Source organism: Lissotriton vulgaris, chromosome 8 (genome assembly GCF_964263255.1).
Source record: "Lissotriton vulgaris chromosome 8, aLisVul1.2, whole genome shotgun sequence".
Lineage (NCBI taxonomy): Eukaryota > Metazoa > Chordata > Amphibia > Caudata > Salamandridae > Lissotriton > Lissotriton vulgaris.
This window is the reverse complement of record NC_141696.1, coordinates 500,003,213-500,019,611: the sequence shown is the minus strand read 5'-3', so window position 1 is coordinate 500,019,611 and position 16,399 is coordinate 500,003,213.

Below are 16,399 nucleotides of genomic sequence, written 5' to 3'. Positions count from 1 at the left end.
TTCGATACCGTCTGCCACCACATCCTAATAACCCACCTCTACAACACTGGGATACAAGGAAAAGTGCTGGACTGGATCACCTTGTTCCTCTCCAACAGAACCCAGAGAGTCCGCCTCCCGCCGTTCCACTCCACGGCCACCAAGATCATCTGCAGCGTACCCCAAGGCTCCTCGCTCATCCCAACTTTATTCAATATCTACATGAGCCCCCTCACCCCCCTCACTGCCATTGCATGCAAACACAACCTCAACATCATCTCCTACGCCGACGACACCCAGCTGATACTCTCCCTTACCAAAGACCCAACCACCACCAAACCCAACCTCCAGGAAGGCATGAAGGACATCGCGGAATGGATGAAACTCAGTCGGCTGAAACTGAACTCAGACAAAACGGAGGTCCTCATCCTCGGACAATCCCCATCCGCCTGTGACGACTCCTGGTGGCCCACAGCGCTGGGCACCGCACTGTCACCCCTGGACCACGCACGCAACCTGGGATTCATCCTAGACTCCTCGCTCACGATGACCAAACAAGTCAACGCCATCTCATCCTCCTGCTTCAACACCCTGCGCATGCTCCAAAAGATCTTCCGGTGGATCCCCACAGAAACCAGAAAGATGGTCACGCAGGCCCTCGTCACCAGCCGACTGGACTACGGGAACGCCCTTTACGCAGGAACCACAGCCAAACTTCAGAAACGACTTAAGCGCATACAGAACACCTCCGCCTGACTCATCCTCAACATCCATGGCCACAGCCACCTATCAGCCCACCTGAGAAACCTGCAGTGGCTCCCCGTCAGCAAGAGGATCACGTTCAGGCTCCTCAGCGACGCATACAAAGCACTCCACGACATGGGTCCTGAATACCTCAACAACCGCCTCTCATTCTACTCTCCTACCCACCAGCTCCGTTCTGTCAGCCTCGCCCTCGCAACCGTCCCATGGATATGCAGAGCGGTTCCATGATGAAATATCGCTTACAAAAACACCGACCTACACAAATATCGTCGCAAAAACATCGTCTACAAAAATATCGTCACCATATACTTAAACAAGGATTTACACAAATATCAATTTTTTTTATCGACTACATTAATATCGTTCACAATTATATCGAGTACATAAATATCGACTACTACATTATCGATAATCCTTGAAATAATATTACCTTCTACACAAATATCGATAACACAATTATCGTCTAACTTACTATCTAATTAAATATACTAAAAATATTGACTTTATTTCTATAACCTTAAATACACAATACACTCAACCAATTTAATATTTTATAATTATTAAATTGGAAATAATGCTTTTAAAACATATATAAATATAATATATATTTAATAAATATATATATATATTATATTTTTAAATACACAAATTAATATAAACTTACTTAATAAATCGAATAAACTTAATTTCGAATACTTTTATTAACACTTCACGTATTTTAAAATTTTTAACATTATATACTATTAATATTAAACACATACAAAACATATTTAAATATATACTAGACTGAAATCATTAATAAAACAGCCTCATTTAAAAATAACGGTTTTCAAATTCAAAATAAGGTTCTCATCCAATGAATTTAAAATACAGGTAATTTAACCAACCAAAATGAACAATTACTTAACTCAGTACTATAAAAACAATTACATACTTCCCTAAAATTACCATTTTTGGCCCAAACTTGGAGAAAAACGGTTACTTTGTTGAAGAGAAGAGAATACACACCTAGAACAACTACTACAACACAGTCTACTACAACTCAAGTAAGTAAACTCCCATTTTATGTAATATGAAAACCTCACGAAATTTAGCTAGACTCCCTATACTAAATAAATGCTCTCTCATTTTTTAAAAATAGAACTAAAACATCCTATCAACAACAGCCACAATAAATAAATGTACGCAAATATGAACTGCCTTATCAATGCCTACATAGAAAAGTTGTAAATAAATAAGAATATAGCAAACAGAAGTTAGAAATGACTTGATATGGTATAATCTATAAATATCTCCAATTATAAAAAATAACTAATAGTAACACTTATTTTTTCAGATTTGACAAACTTCATCTACCAATCTACATCTACACAAACAACAGCTTCTACTAAATTAAGTAAGTATACCCACTGTGTCAATTAATAATCAGAAAAAAGAAACAAGCAACTATCAAACTATATTATCAATTACTACTGTTCTCTACCACAACTACAGGACATTCAACAGTGAAACTCTGAATATAAGAACAGAAAACATCGGAATAGCGGAAAAAACTACATTGTAAGTACATTTTTAAATGTCATATTTTAACCTACACATTTAAATAAATGTTTAACACTTTTACTAAAAACACATATATATGTCTTCACAGATCTACCTTAGAAATGGCTGAAGGAGCTACTTTTATAACATCTCAAAAAGGAAAAATAATGCTCAGCTACATGGGTTATACCTACACCCGAGAAAAAGTCAAAGAGAATAAAACCCATTGGAAATTTTGTCAATATTATTCAACTGCATGCTATGGTAGAGCAACTACTGTTGATAACAATGTTGTTAATGTACGTGAGCATAACCACCCACCCAATGTAACAGAAGTCGAAGTAAGAGAGGCATTAGAGACACTTAAAGAAGCTAGTACAGGCTCCCAAGAAACAAGCACCACTATTTTGAAAAATGTTTTGACCAAAGTCCCAGAACACGTAACAGGACAGTTACCTTCAATCCCCAACTTGAAAAGATTAATAGCTAAAACTAAAAGAGCTTCTGATCCAACTCCACCACCACCTGAAACTTTTGAAGAGATTAAAATATATCCAGAATATACTATTACCCACAATGAAGATAAATTCTTAATGTATGATAACCAAAGTCATGATAAAAGAATTTTACTTTTTGCAACAAATAGCAATTTGCAAAAACTAAAATCGTGTGAAACATGGATGATGGATGGAACTTTTAAAGTGTGTCCCAAACCTTTCTATCAACTTTACACCATCCACGGTGAATACCAGGAAACTAACGTCCCCTTAATTTATACACTGCTGCCAAATAAAACAAATGCAACCTACATAGAAATCTTAACAACAATCAAAGATTTTACAGATAATTACTACCCACAAAGAATCATAATCAACTTTGAAATAGCTATGATTCAAGCTATACTTAAAACATATCCACACACTGCAATTCAAGGGTGTTATTATCACTACAACCAAAGTATATGGAGACACTTACAAAAATCAACTTTAAGCATAGAATATTCCACAAACAGTAACTTTGCTTACCAGATTAAAAAATGAATAGCGCTGGCATATGTCCCAACAACAGAAGTGGCTAATTATTACAATGTATTACTTGACAGCCCTTTCTACCGCAGTAATGAGAAAAAATTAACTCCCTTCTTAGACTATTTTGAAGACACCTGGGTAGGAAGATGACATCGTTCTGGTCACCGCAGACAACCTAAGTTCCAAATTCCATGGTGGAATGTGTACGCTAGCACTATAGCACAGAAAGCCAAAACTAACAACGCAGTAGAAGGTTGGCATAATGCCTTCCAAACAACAATAGGAAGAACACAACCAACACTTCATAAACTAATTCAATGCATCAAAAAAGAACAAAGCTACCAAGAACTAAGAATCGAGCAATCTCTATCAAAAATAGGGCCAAAACTAAGTAAACAAACATTAAATATGTTCGAATACCTACAACAAAAAACAAGAATGTACCCAAGTATCCAAGCTCTAGAATACTTATACCTAATTGCAAAATCTATCCTTTAACTAAATAGAAATAGCAAACCATCAACAATAAATAACATAAACCATTTTTATTTTCTTTAGTTAAATTATGTCATGTAAAATTAAAAGTAATATAGTATCACAAGACATAATATAACTAATTGAAATACAAAATCAGCAATTAACATAATCCACCACAAAAAATAAATAAATACTTACTTACGGTTCTGCAGCTGTAGAATATGTCCGAAATAGATGGTTTCAAAACGAATAAAAACAAAAGCAATCCACATCATAAAATAAATCCCCACTGTTAGACCTGTCTGCATCTGGGGGTGCTCTAACCATCATTATTTATTTTTGTCCCTCTTAGCCTCCCAGTGTTTCTATTTTTATTTTTATGTCCACCAGGATTTTTCAGTGCTGTCAGGGGGCTAGGTGTTCCTTGACTATGACGCCATTTTCCCTCCATACTCTGTGAGGCCTAGTTAAGCTCCTGGAAAATCTAGGGACACTTATGAACCTAAAATGGTGTCCACCAACTGCCATAACGGACATCCCAGGAGGACAGACCCATAGACTAACATGAGGAAGGTTCCAGAAACATCTAATGGCTTCCAGAGGTCTCAGGCCACTCTATAAAAGGCCAGTGACCAGCAGCCATTTTGTGCAGTCTCAGGAGTGACCAGTGAGGAGAGAGGCGACTTGAGGTGGAGTATTGCGCACCAGTGGTGACAAGATCGACCTGTGGGGCCGGCTGTCGCGCTATTGGGAAGCGCCCCCTTTCAGGCTGACCAAACCCCACTGTCACGGCGTTGCTAAATCGTGACCAGAGACATTGTGACCAGATTTTAAATCACCGGGTCGTGTTGTGAGGAGAGCCTTGCAATCCGCTGTAAAGTGACCCTTGTGTGTCCTGAACGCCTGCCCTGAAGGCTGTGGGCAGAGCAGGTGGACGTCGACCCAGAGTTGTGTTGTCTGGCTCAGGAGTGAGGAGAAAGGACAGACGCCTTATAGCACCCAAGTCCGGGACACACTCAGAGAAGAAAGGCGGTAGAATCGGCTGTGGCTCCTACCTGAGCGCGACACCGACACCAAGCCGATCCCTGACGCGAGTCCGGAAGCGTGTGAGTTGCCCAGCTGATCCGTGTGTGGATGGGAGGAGCCGACGCTGAGGGAGAGGCGGAGTCCGGAGACGGGAGGGAGCCGGCGGCGTCAGAGAAGGTGCGCCTGAAGGAGCCAGCTGCGGAAGAGGCGGAGCTTTGATCTGTGGGAGTGCGGAAGGAAGTGGAAGCGCCGTCGATCTCGCCGGTGGAGCAGCCTTGGCCGGATCAACCCTCCTTATTCCCCCGACGCCCGCCTTCACGGAGCCCTCACCTTCGGCACCAGAGACAATCATCCCCGGAGCCTTCACCGACAGCAGCGGAGTCGAGCGCTGGAGCGGACGAGCAACTCCAGCCGGGTCGCTCCCGTCACAGAAAGTAAGCGGGGAAAACGTGGGGAAGCGGGAGGCGGCAGTGCCGGCTGACAGTAAACCCCTGAAGCGGCGATAACGGAAGTAACTGTAAATTGACAACCCTTCAGGAGTAAACATTGGAGAAACTTGACTACCAACCCTCCGAATATAACTATAGTATACTAAGGGAGGGAGTGAGAAGGGAAACAAACCTCTAGGTTCATGTGCCTTGCGCAAGTATATTGAAAGCTGGGCCAGAGAGTGCCAGTAGTGTTCAGAGCTCACCTTTAAAACCCCTGCAGGCAGTTAATCACCTGGAGTCAGTTCTACTTCAAGAGTGGTGTAGCTATAGAATAGACAAAAGGAAGCATTATTAATTTGCCTTGTTCTCTTTTAGCCATCTAGCTGGTTGCAAGTACTGTGAGGAACGCTGCTGGGGGTAGAAATCTGTTGAGCTGTTCTGGAAGCTGAGAGCAGAGGGGTAATGTACATGCCAGGGTTATGTAAAGTGGCGCATTGAACCTATACAGTGAATTTTCCCTTCTGTAATAGCTAATTGAAAAGGCAATACTGTTGAAACTGATGGTGATTTACCTCAAATGTAATGTACCTGTGATTAAGCCTTACACAATTGAGAAAAGTATTGAAGATTGTGAAACGTATATGAAAACTTATGCTGAACTAAATGTAGACTGCTTTTGCCTAAGAAAAGAACAAAGAGAATTTTTATAAAAGGTACTGGTATTTTTCTAAACTGGTGTAGTGTCTTTTATTTTTAGTGGTAAGACATTGGGATACTTTGAGTGGGTTCTGTAAGCACTTAACCAACGCCTTGGAGTTTAGCTGTTCCCCCTACTGTGCCAGGCTACCCTATGTAGTCTAGGATACCCTAGGTCTAACATAATTGGTGTTTCAGCGGTGGGATTACGGATTTGTGCTTACACTCACTTAGTAGTAACGCAGTGCTTACCACGGGCCTACACCTGGAGTTTTCTCCCTGCGGCCCTCCTAATCTGAATTTTGTTTTTTCTAACTTTATTTCTGGTGGTGGGTGGAGGTTGACCCTAGGTCACTTTTTGGTTTTCTCCTGTGTGAAAAGTGTATTCTCTAGTGAAAATGGAGTTCAATTTGGAAGAGCTGGAAAACTATACCGTGACCCAACTTAAGGAATGGTGTCAGCAGCAGGGGGTATTCTTTAAGAAAGGTGCCAGGAAAGGCGAGCTGCTGACAAGCATACGGGCATGGGTGGAGGCTCATTCCGGGGAGGAACCAGACCCAGAGGGGAGTGACAGGGACACTGTCCTTGAGACTGCAACGTTGTACCAAGCGGGAGGGGGGAATCTACTGACAGGCCCCAGGACACCTTCCAGGGTGGGCAGCAGCGTCTCAGAGAGGGGTTTGACCGACGCCGAGCTAGAAGATAGGAGGGAGGAGAGGAGAATGAGGTTGGAACTAGCCAGGATGGATATGGAAAGGGAGGACAAGAGGTTAGCCCATGAGCGAATTATTAAAGAAATGGACTTACAAGCTCTAAACCTAAGGTCTTCCCAGTCCGATAATAGTGGCAGCGAAACTAAGGTGAACCCCAGAGAACCCAGACCCTATTTACCCAAAGATGTCATGGCTAGTTACGCACCCAGTGATGATATTGCAAAATGGCTAGCCGCCTATGAGGTCTCATTGAGGGCCCATGGGATCTTGGAAGCCCACTGGGGGGGTGGGTTGTATAAATACATGCCACCTGCTGGCAGGGATACCTTGTTGGCCCTGGAGCAGCGTGAGCAATCCCACTACCCTACTATGAAGGTGGCGCTGATAAGGAAGTTTGGGCTAACCCCTGAGAAGTATAGGCAGAAGTTCAGGGGTAGCCACAAACTAGGCACACAGAATTGGGTGGACTTTTTGGATTACGTCAGGAAGGCCTTGGAGGGTTGGGTGAAAGGCAGCGAGGTAGGGGACTATGAAGGTTTATATGACTCGAGAAATGTTTTCCCGAGCTGCGACAGCATCTGGTGGACAGCAAGCTGACCAGCCCTAGGAAGCTTGCTGAGGAGGCGGACATCTGGGCTAGTACCCGGGTATCATCAAAGGGGACTGGAGGGGATTCCCAGAAGTCTGGACAGGGCGCCCCCCAGAAGAAAGAGGGCGGAGATAATAAGAGGGAGTTCTCAAAAGGTCCACAAAATACTTCACAAGGAAGGGGCAGAGGATTCATCCCTAAGGGTAACCCCCCTCGCAACCCTAATCCTGGCCAAAACCAGCAGCCAAGGGTTGTTCATTGTTTCGAGTGTGGTGGTGTGGGACACTATAAAGGAGACGTGAGATGCCCAAAAAGACCACCCCCTCCCACTGGAGGAAAAGCCCCGGGAATAACTAGTGTAGTGCTCGGGGAGGAGATGCCTTTGGGTAATGGAGGGGAGCGGGCGGGTGTCACTTTAGTGTCCCTGGGTGATAAGGAAATAGTACCAAGGACCCAACTGCCCTCCAATACTACCAAGTATGAGCAGTGGGTCACCATCAACGGCCATAGAGGGGAGGCTCTGAGAGACACAGGAGCCAGTATGACTATGGTAAGGAGTCAACTGGTGTCTCCAGAGCAGGTCATCCCAGATGTACTCCATCCCGCCGTGATGGCTGACGGCAGATTGGGCCACTATCCTGTGGCTGAGGTTCCCTTTGAGTGGGGAGGGGTTGCAGGCCCACTTCGAGTTGCCGTAAGCCCCGCCGGGCCTGTTGACTGCCTGTTAGGAAATGATATGGAGCACAATGCTTGGAGGGGGGTGGAGTACCAGACTCATTCTGAGATGTTGGGACCCCCTGACTGGGCCTGTGTCAGCACAAGGTCCGCGACTACCCGGAGGGGGAGTTCACTCACGCTGGAGCCTGGAACAATGGCCCAGCCGGCTGCCAGGGAAGAGAAGGACAGGAGGCCGGAGGACCCTGCCTCGGCATCTCCACCTCGTGAGACAGACGGGCCACCTGCGGAGGTGGATCTGGAGTCCACAGGGAAGAATGTTGCTTCCTTGGAGAACCTACCCATCCCTACTGAATGGCATGTGGAGGGAGGTCCTTCCAGGGAAGAGTTCTGCAAAGCTCAGAAGGAGTGTCCTACTCTTGAGGGGCTGCGGCAACAGGCCAAAGCCCAGGCAGCAGGGAACATTGTAGGGAGCTACCAGATTTACTGGGAGGATGGACTCCTCTACAGTGAGCCCAAGGCACCCGGACATGGTTCATCCAGGGCCTTGGTGGTCCCTCAATGCTTTAGAGCCTTTCTTTTGGAACTGGCTCATGAGATACCATTGGCAGGACACCTGGGACAGGACAAGACCTTTGCCCGGCTTGTTCCCCACTTTTACTGGCCTCGGATGAGAGTGGCGTCTGATACATATTGTCGGACGTGTGTGTCTTGCCAAGCCAGTGGGAAAACAGGGGTGAAGCTAAAAGCTCCCCTGGAACCACTACCTGTCGTTAGCACCCCCTTTGAAAGGGTGGGCATCGACATTGTAGGGCCATTAGATCCACCAACTTCAGCTGGTCACCGGTTCATCCTGGTTTTAGTGGATCATGCCACACGGTACCCAGAGGCAATACCTCTGAGGACCATCACTGCACCCGCAGTGGCAAGGGCCCTGATGGGGATCTTCACCCGAGTGGGTTTCCCCAAGGAGGTTGTGTCCGACAGGGGGACTAACTTCCTTTCAGCCTATATGCGGGCTATGTGGAAGGAGTGCGGTGTTACCTATCGGTTTACCACCCCTTACCACCCACAAACCAATGGTCTTGTGGAAAGGTTTAATAAAACCTTGAAAGGTGTGATAAGAAGTCTGCCTGAGAGCCTGCGGAGGAAATGGGACATCCTCCTACCCTGTCTCTTGTTTTCCTACAGGGAAGTGCCACAGAAGGGAGTGGGCTTCAGCCCCTTCGAACTTCTGTATGGGCACCCTGTACGGGGTCCTCTCAGCCTGGTGAAGGACGGATGGGAAAAGACTCCCAGGAAGCTACCCCAGGACGTGGTGAGCTACATGCTGGCCTTCCGGAGCCAAATGGCCAAGTTGTGGAAGCAAGCTTCTGACAACTTGGAAGCCAGCCAAGCAGTTATGAAGGAGTGGTATGACCACAATGCTCACCCAGTGGAACTGGAGCCTGGACAAAAAGTGTGGGTGATGGAACCTGGAGAGCTAAATGCCCTCCAGGATCGTTGGACAGGCCCCTTTGAGGTATTGGAGAAAAAGGGTAAAGCCACTTACTTGGTGGATCTTAAGACCCGGAGACAGCCCCACCGGGTGCTGCATGCCAATCGCCTCAAGCCACACCATGAGAGGCCCGAGGTTGTCTTAATGATGGTGACCGATGGAGCAGAGGAAGAGGAAAGCGAACCTCTCCCTGATCTTCTCTCGTCTCAAGAAAAGGATGGGTCGGTGGAGGGAGTGATTCTCTCACCATCCCTGACTCCTGAACAGCAGAGAGATTGCCGCCAGATCCTGGAGCAATTTTCTTCACTGTTCTCCCTTGTCCCGGGTAGGACCCACCTGTGTACCCATGACGTGGACACAGGAGACAGCCCACCTGTGAAGTCTAAGATCTACCGGCTGTCGGACAAGGTGAAGGCCAGCATCAAGGGTGAAGTCGCTAAGATGCTGGAGCTAGGAGTGATTGAACCTTCTAGTAGCTCTTGGTCTAGTCCGGTGGCTTTGGTACCAAAAGCTGCCCCGCCGGGCACCACACCTTAATTGAGATTCTGTGTGGACTACCGAGGACTAAATTCAGTAACCAAGACTGATGCTCATCCCATCCCAAGGGCGGATGAACTTATCGACCGGCTGGGAGCTGCCCAATACTTGAGTACCTTTGACCTTACTTCAGGGTACTGGCAGATTTCCCTTACTGAGGGGGCGAAGGAAAGGTGAGCCTTCTCTACACCTCAGGGACACTACCAGTTCTGTGTGATGCCCTTTGGGCTCAAGAACGCCCCTGCCACTTTTCAGCGGCTGGTGAACAAGGTCCTTTCTGGTATGGAAGTTTTTTCTGCTGCTTACCTGGACGACATTGCTGTCTTCAGTAGCAGCTGGGGGGACCATTTGCAAAATTTGCAAGCTGTTCTTCATGCCCTGCAACAGGCTGGCCTGACAATCAAAGCCAGCAAGTGTCAGATCGGGCAGGGGTCGGTGGTGTACCTAGGCCACTTGGTGGGCAGAGGGTCGGTGCAGCCCCTCCAGGCAAAGATTGAGGCTATCATAGCCTGGGAGCCCCCCAAGACTCAAACTGAGGTCCGAGCCTTTCTGGGCCTCACTGGATACTACCGTCGCTTTGTGAAGGGGTATGGCACCATTGTGGCACCCCTCACTGAACTTACCTCCAAGAAACAACCCCGACGGGTAGTCTGGACGGAGGCTTGCCAGCGAGCCTTCATGACCTTGAAGCAAGCATTGTGTACTGCTCCAATACTCAAGGCCCCTGATTTTGCTAGAGAATTCATTGTCCAAACAGATGCGTCAGAACATGGCATTGGGGCAGTGTTATCACAACTAAATGATGAGGGCTTGGATCAACCCGTGATTTTCCTGTCTAGGAGACTACTCCCCAGGGAACAGAGGTGGAGTACCATTGAGCGAGAAGCCTTTGCGGTGGTTTGGGCTCTGAAGAAGCTGCGGCCATACTTGTTTGGCTCACACTTCCTGGTTCAGACTGACCACCGCCCCCTTCGTTGGCTGATGCAAATGAAGGGGGAGAATCCCAAGTTGTTAAGGTGGTCCATCTCCCTACAGGGAATGGGCTTTCGGGTGGAACATCGGCCTGGAATGGACCATGCCAACGCAGACGGTCTATCTAGGTATTTCCGCCTTAGTGATGAGAACTCCCAAGGGATTGGGTAGCTCTCCCCACTTTCAGCTGGGGGGGACGCGTGTTAGACCTGTCTGCATCTGGGGGTGCTCTAACCATCATTATTTATTTTTGTCTCCCTTAGCCTCCCAGTGTTTCTATTTTTATTTTTATGTCCACCAGGATTTTTCAGTGCTGTCAGGGGGCTAGGTGTTCCTTGACTATGACGCCATTTTCCCTCCACACTCTGTGAGGCCTAGTTAAGCTCCTGGAAAATCTAGGGACACTTATGAACCTAAAATGGTGTCCACCAACTGCCATAACGGACATCCCAGGAGGACAGACCCATAGACTAACATGAGGAAGGCTCCAGAAACATCTAGTGGCTTCCAGAGGTCTCAGGCCACTCTATAAAAGGCCAGTGGCCAGCAGCCATTTTGTGCAGTCTCAGGAGTGACCAGTGAGGAGAGAGGCGACTTGAGGTGGAGGATTGCGCACCAGTGGTGACAAGATCGACCTGTGGGGCCGGCTGTCGCGCTATTGGGAAGTGCCCCCTTTCAGGCTGACCAAACCCCACTGTCACGGCGTTGCTAAATCGTGACCAGAGACATTGTGACCAGATTTTAAATCACCGGGTCGTGTTGTGAGGAGAGCCTTGCAATCCGCTGTAAAGTGACCCTTGTGTGTCCTGAACGCCTGCCCTGAAGGCTGTGGGCAGAGCAGGTGGACGTCGACCCAGAGTTGTGTTGTCTGGCTCAGGAGTGAGGAGAAAGGACAGACGCCTTATAGCACCCAAGTCCGGGACACACTAAGAGAAGAAAGGCGGTAGAATCGGCTGTGGCTCCTACCTGAGCGCGACACCGACACCAAGCCGATCCCTGACGCGAGTCCGGAAGCGTGTGAGTTGCCCAGCTGATCCGTGTGTGGACGGGAGGAGCCGACGCTGAGGGAGAGGCGGAGTCCGGAGACGGGAGGGAGCCGGCGGCGTCAGAGGAGGTGTGCCTGAAGGAGCCAGCTGCGGAAGAGGCGGAGCTTTGATCTGTGGGAGTGCGGAAGGAAGTGGAAGCGCCGTCGATCTCGCCGGTGGAGCAGCCTTGGCCGGATCAACCCTCCTTATTCCCCCGACGCCCGCCTTCACGGAGCCCTCACCTTCGGCACCAGAGACAATCATCCCCGGAGCCTTCACCGACAGCAGCGGAGTCGAACGCTGGAGCGGACGAGCAACTCCAGCCGGGTCGCTCCCGTCACAGAAAGTAAGCGGGGAAAACGTAGGGAAGCGGGAGGCGGCAGTGCCGGCTGACAGTAAACCCCTGAAGCGGCGATAACGGAAGTAACTGTAAATTGACAACCCTTCAGGAGTAAACATTGGAGAAACTTGACTACCAACCCTCCGAATATAACTATAGTATACTAAGGGAGGGAGTGAGAAGGGAAACGAACCTCTAGGTTCATGTGCCTTGCGCAAGTATATTGAAAGCTGGGCCAGAGAGTGCCAGTAGTGTTCAGAGCTCACCTTTAAAACCCCTGCAGGCAGTTAATCACCTGGAGTCAGTTCTACTTCAAGAGTGGTGTAGCTATAGAATAGACAAAAGGAAGCATTATTAATTTGCCTTGTTCTCTTTTAGCCATCTAGCTGGTTGCAAGTACTGTGAGGAACGCTGCTGGGGGTAGAAATCTGTTGAGCTGTTCTGGAAGCTGAGAGCAGAGGGGTAATGTACATGCCAGGGTTATGTAAAGTGGCGCATTGAACCTATACAGTGAATTTTCCCTTCTGTAATAGCTAATTGAAAAGGCAATACTGTTGAAACTGATGGTGATTTACCTCAAATGTAATGTACCTGTGATTAAGCCTTACTAAATTGAGAAAAGTATTGAAGATTGTGAAACGTATATGAAAACTTATGCTGAACTAAATGTAGACTGCTTTTGCCTAAGAAAAGAACAAAGAGAATTTTTATAAAAGGTACTGGTATTTTTCTAAACTGGTGTAGTGTCTTTTATTTTTAGTGGTAAGACATTGGGATACTTTGAGTGGGTTCTGTAAGCACTTAACCAACGCCTTGGAGTTTAGCTGTTCACACTACTGTGCCAGGCTACCCTATGTAGTCTAGGATACCCTAGGTCTAACACCCACAAAATGCAAAAAATACAACTGTATAAAAAGAGTCCAACGTAGAAATCTTCTGGATAACGGAGCCATAAAAAACCCGAAAATAAATCACAATAAAAAACGCTCCAAAATCCCGAAAAATAAGGAAATGTATCGAAACATTTCCCTATATGTTTAAAAAAACGAGATCAAATCCATCTAGTCACCAAAACGAAGACCTGTAAATAAAGTACACACAAAACCCACCGGCAATAAATACAAAACCCACAAAGCCAAGAAATAACATATAAAAGTTAGTAAAATACATAAAGTAATAGTTTAATAAAAAACATTAACATTACATCCATATTAAATAGCAAACTAAGTACGCTATCACTAACGTCCTTAAATAACACGTACTTTTCACATAAACACTTAAATAGGACACATAGCAACACCTACACAGTAAAACTAGCTAAATAAAGTCTTAAAATGAACTTAAAAGTAATGAAAAATAAACTTACATTGACAAATACGAAGCAGCTCCCAACAGCGAGGTTCCGTCTTCTGAAATGACCCAAACAACGATGTAGATAGACTAAAAAGTGAACTACACAAAACAAAATGGCAGCATAATAAAAACAAAAATAGGACTTAACCCCCATATTAATGAATGATTTTTTTTTTTAAATTGCTAAATATTTTTCGTAATTTGTTATAATTTTTTAAATGTTTACAATAAACATATGAATAATGTAAAATATACAATTATTTATTAATATAAAATTATATATACTTTTTTGTATATTACAAATATGTTTATTAATTAAAAATTGTTTTTTTATTACATAATGATGTGAACAATTGTATGTATATACTTTTGGAAATGCCAATTATAGGTAAATTAATTAACATATTAAATTTTAATTTAAAGTATTAAAATTTAATATATGCTAATTAATGAAAAATTACAATGTATATGTTAAAAAAGTACAATGCTACATTTGAATAAATATAAAAAATGGTTTTATAAAAATGTTTACATGTTTCCATCTACAAACAAATCTAACAATAAAAACAGTTTTTTTTCACAAGACTATATTCCTATTGTACTTTATACATTTTTAAACTTGTGATGTAAATGTGAAAATGTTATTAAACATCTATAATTTTTTTAGATGTTATTAAATATATATCTGTAATAATATGCACCAATATTATAAAAAAAGTTTTATTTTATTTCTTATTTTTTGAAAAATACATTAACAATGTATTATGATAGCTCCAAATCCAACATAACTCAGGGAAAGTGCTGGACACTAATCCATTATAATTAACTATTCTAACTACAATCCAACATAACTCAGGGAAAGTGCTGGACAGTAAACAATAATAATTTACTATTCTAACTCCAAATCCAACATAACTCTATGAAAGTGCTGGACAGTAAACCATAATAATTTACTATTCTAACTCCAAATCCAACATAATGCAGGGAAAGTGCTGGATAGTAAACCATAATAATTTAATATTCTAACTCCAATCCAAAATATCTCAGGGAAAGTGTTGGACAGTAAACAATAATAATTTACTATTCTAACTCCAAATCCAACATAACTCTGGGAAAGTGCTGGACAGTAAACCACAATAATTTACTATTCTAACTCCAAATCCAACATAACTCATGGAAAGTGCTGGACAGTAAACAATAATAATTTACTATTCTAACTCCAAATCTAACATAACTCTGGGAAAGTGCTGGACAGTAAACCACAATAATGTACTATTCTAACTCCAAATCCAACATAACTCATGGAAAGTGCTGGAGAGTAAACCATAATAATTAACTATTCTAACTCCAAATCCAACATAACTCAGGGAAAGTGCTGGACAGTAAACCATAATATTTTACTATTCTAACACCAAATCCAACATAACTCATGGAAAGTGCTGGACAGTAAACAATTATAATTTACTATTCTAACTCCAAATCCAACATAACTCAGGGAAAGTGCTGGACAGTAAACCATAATAATTTACTATTCTAACTCCAAATCCAACATTACTCAGGGAAAGTGCTGGACACTAAACCATAATAATTTACTATTCTAACTCCAATCCAACATACCTCAGGGAAAGTGCTGGACAGTAAACAATAATAATTTACTATTCTAACTCCGAATCCAACATAACTCTGGGAAAGTGCTGGACAGTAAACCACAATAATTTACTATTCTAACTCCAAATCCAACATAATTCATGGAAAGTGCTGGACAGTAAACCATAATAATTTACTATTCGAAATCCAAATCCAACCTAACTCAGGGAAAGTGCTGGACAGTAAACCATAATAATTTACTATTCTAACACCAAATCCAACATAACTCATGGAAAGTGCTGGACAGTAAACAATTATAATTTACTATTCTAACTCCAAATCCAACATAAATCAGGGAAAGTGCTGGACAGTAAACCATAATAATTTACTATTCTAACTCCAAATCCAACATTACTCAGGGAAAGTGCTGGAGAGTAACCCATAATAATTTACTATTCTAACTCCAAATCCAACATAACTCAGGGAAAGTGCTGGACACTAAACCATAATAATTTACTATTCTAACTCCAATCCAACATAACTCAGGGAAAGTGCTGGACAGCAAACAATAATAATTTACTATTCTAACTCCAAATCCTACATAACTCTGGGAAAGTGCTGGACAGTAAACCACAATAATTTACTATTCTAACTCCAAACCCAACATAACTCAGGGAAAGTGCTGGACAGTAAACCATAATTATTTACTATTCTAACTCCAAATCCAACATAACTCAGGGAAAGTGCTGGACAGTAAACCATAATAATTTACTATTCTAACTCCAATCCAACATAACTCAGGGAAAGTGCTGGACAATAAACCATAATAATGTACTATTCTAACTCCAAATCCAACATAACTCTGGGAAAGTGCTGGACAGGAAACCATAATAATTTACTATTCTAACTCCAATCCAACATAACTCTGGGAAATTGCTGGACAGTAAACCATAATAATTTACTATTCTAACTCCAAATCCAACATAACTCAGGGAAAGTGCTGGACAGTAAACAATAATAATTTACTATTCTAACTCCAATCCAACATAACTCAGGGAAAGTGCTGGACAGTAAACCATAATAATTTACTATTCTAACTCCAATCCAACATAACTCAGGGAAAGTGCTGGACAGTAAACAATAATAATTTACTATTCTAACTCCAA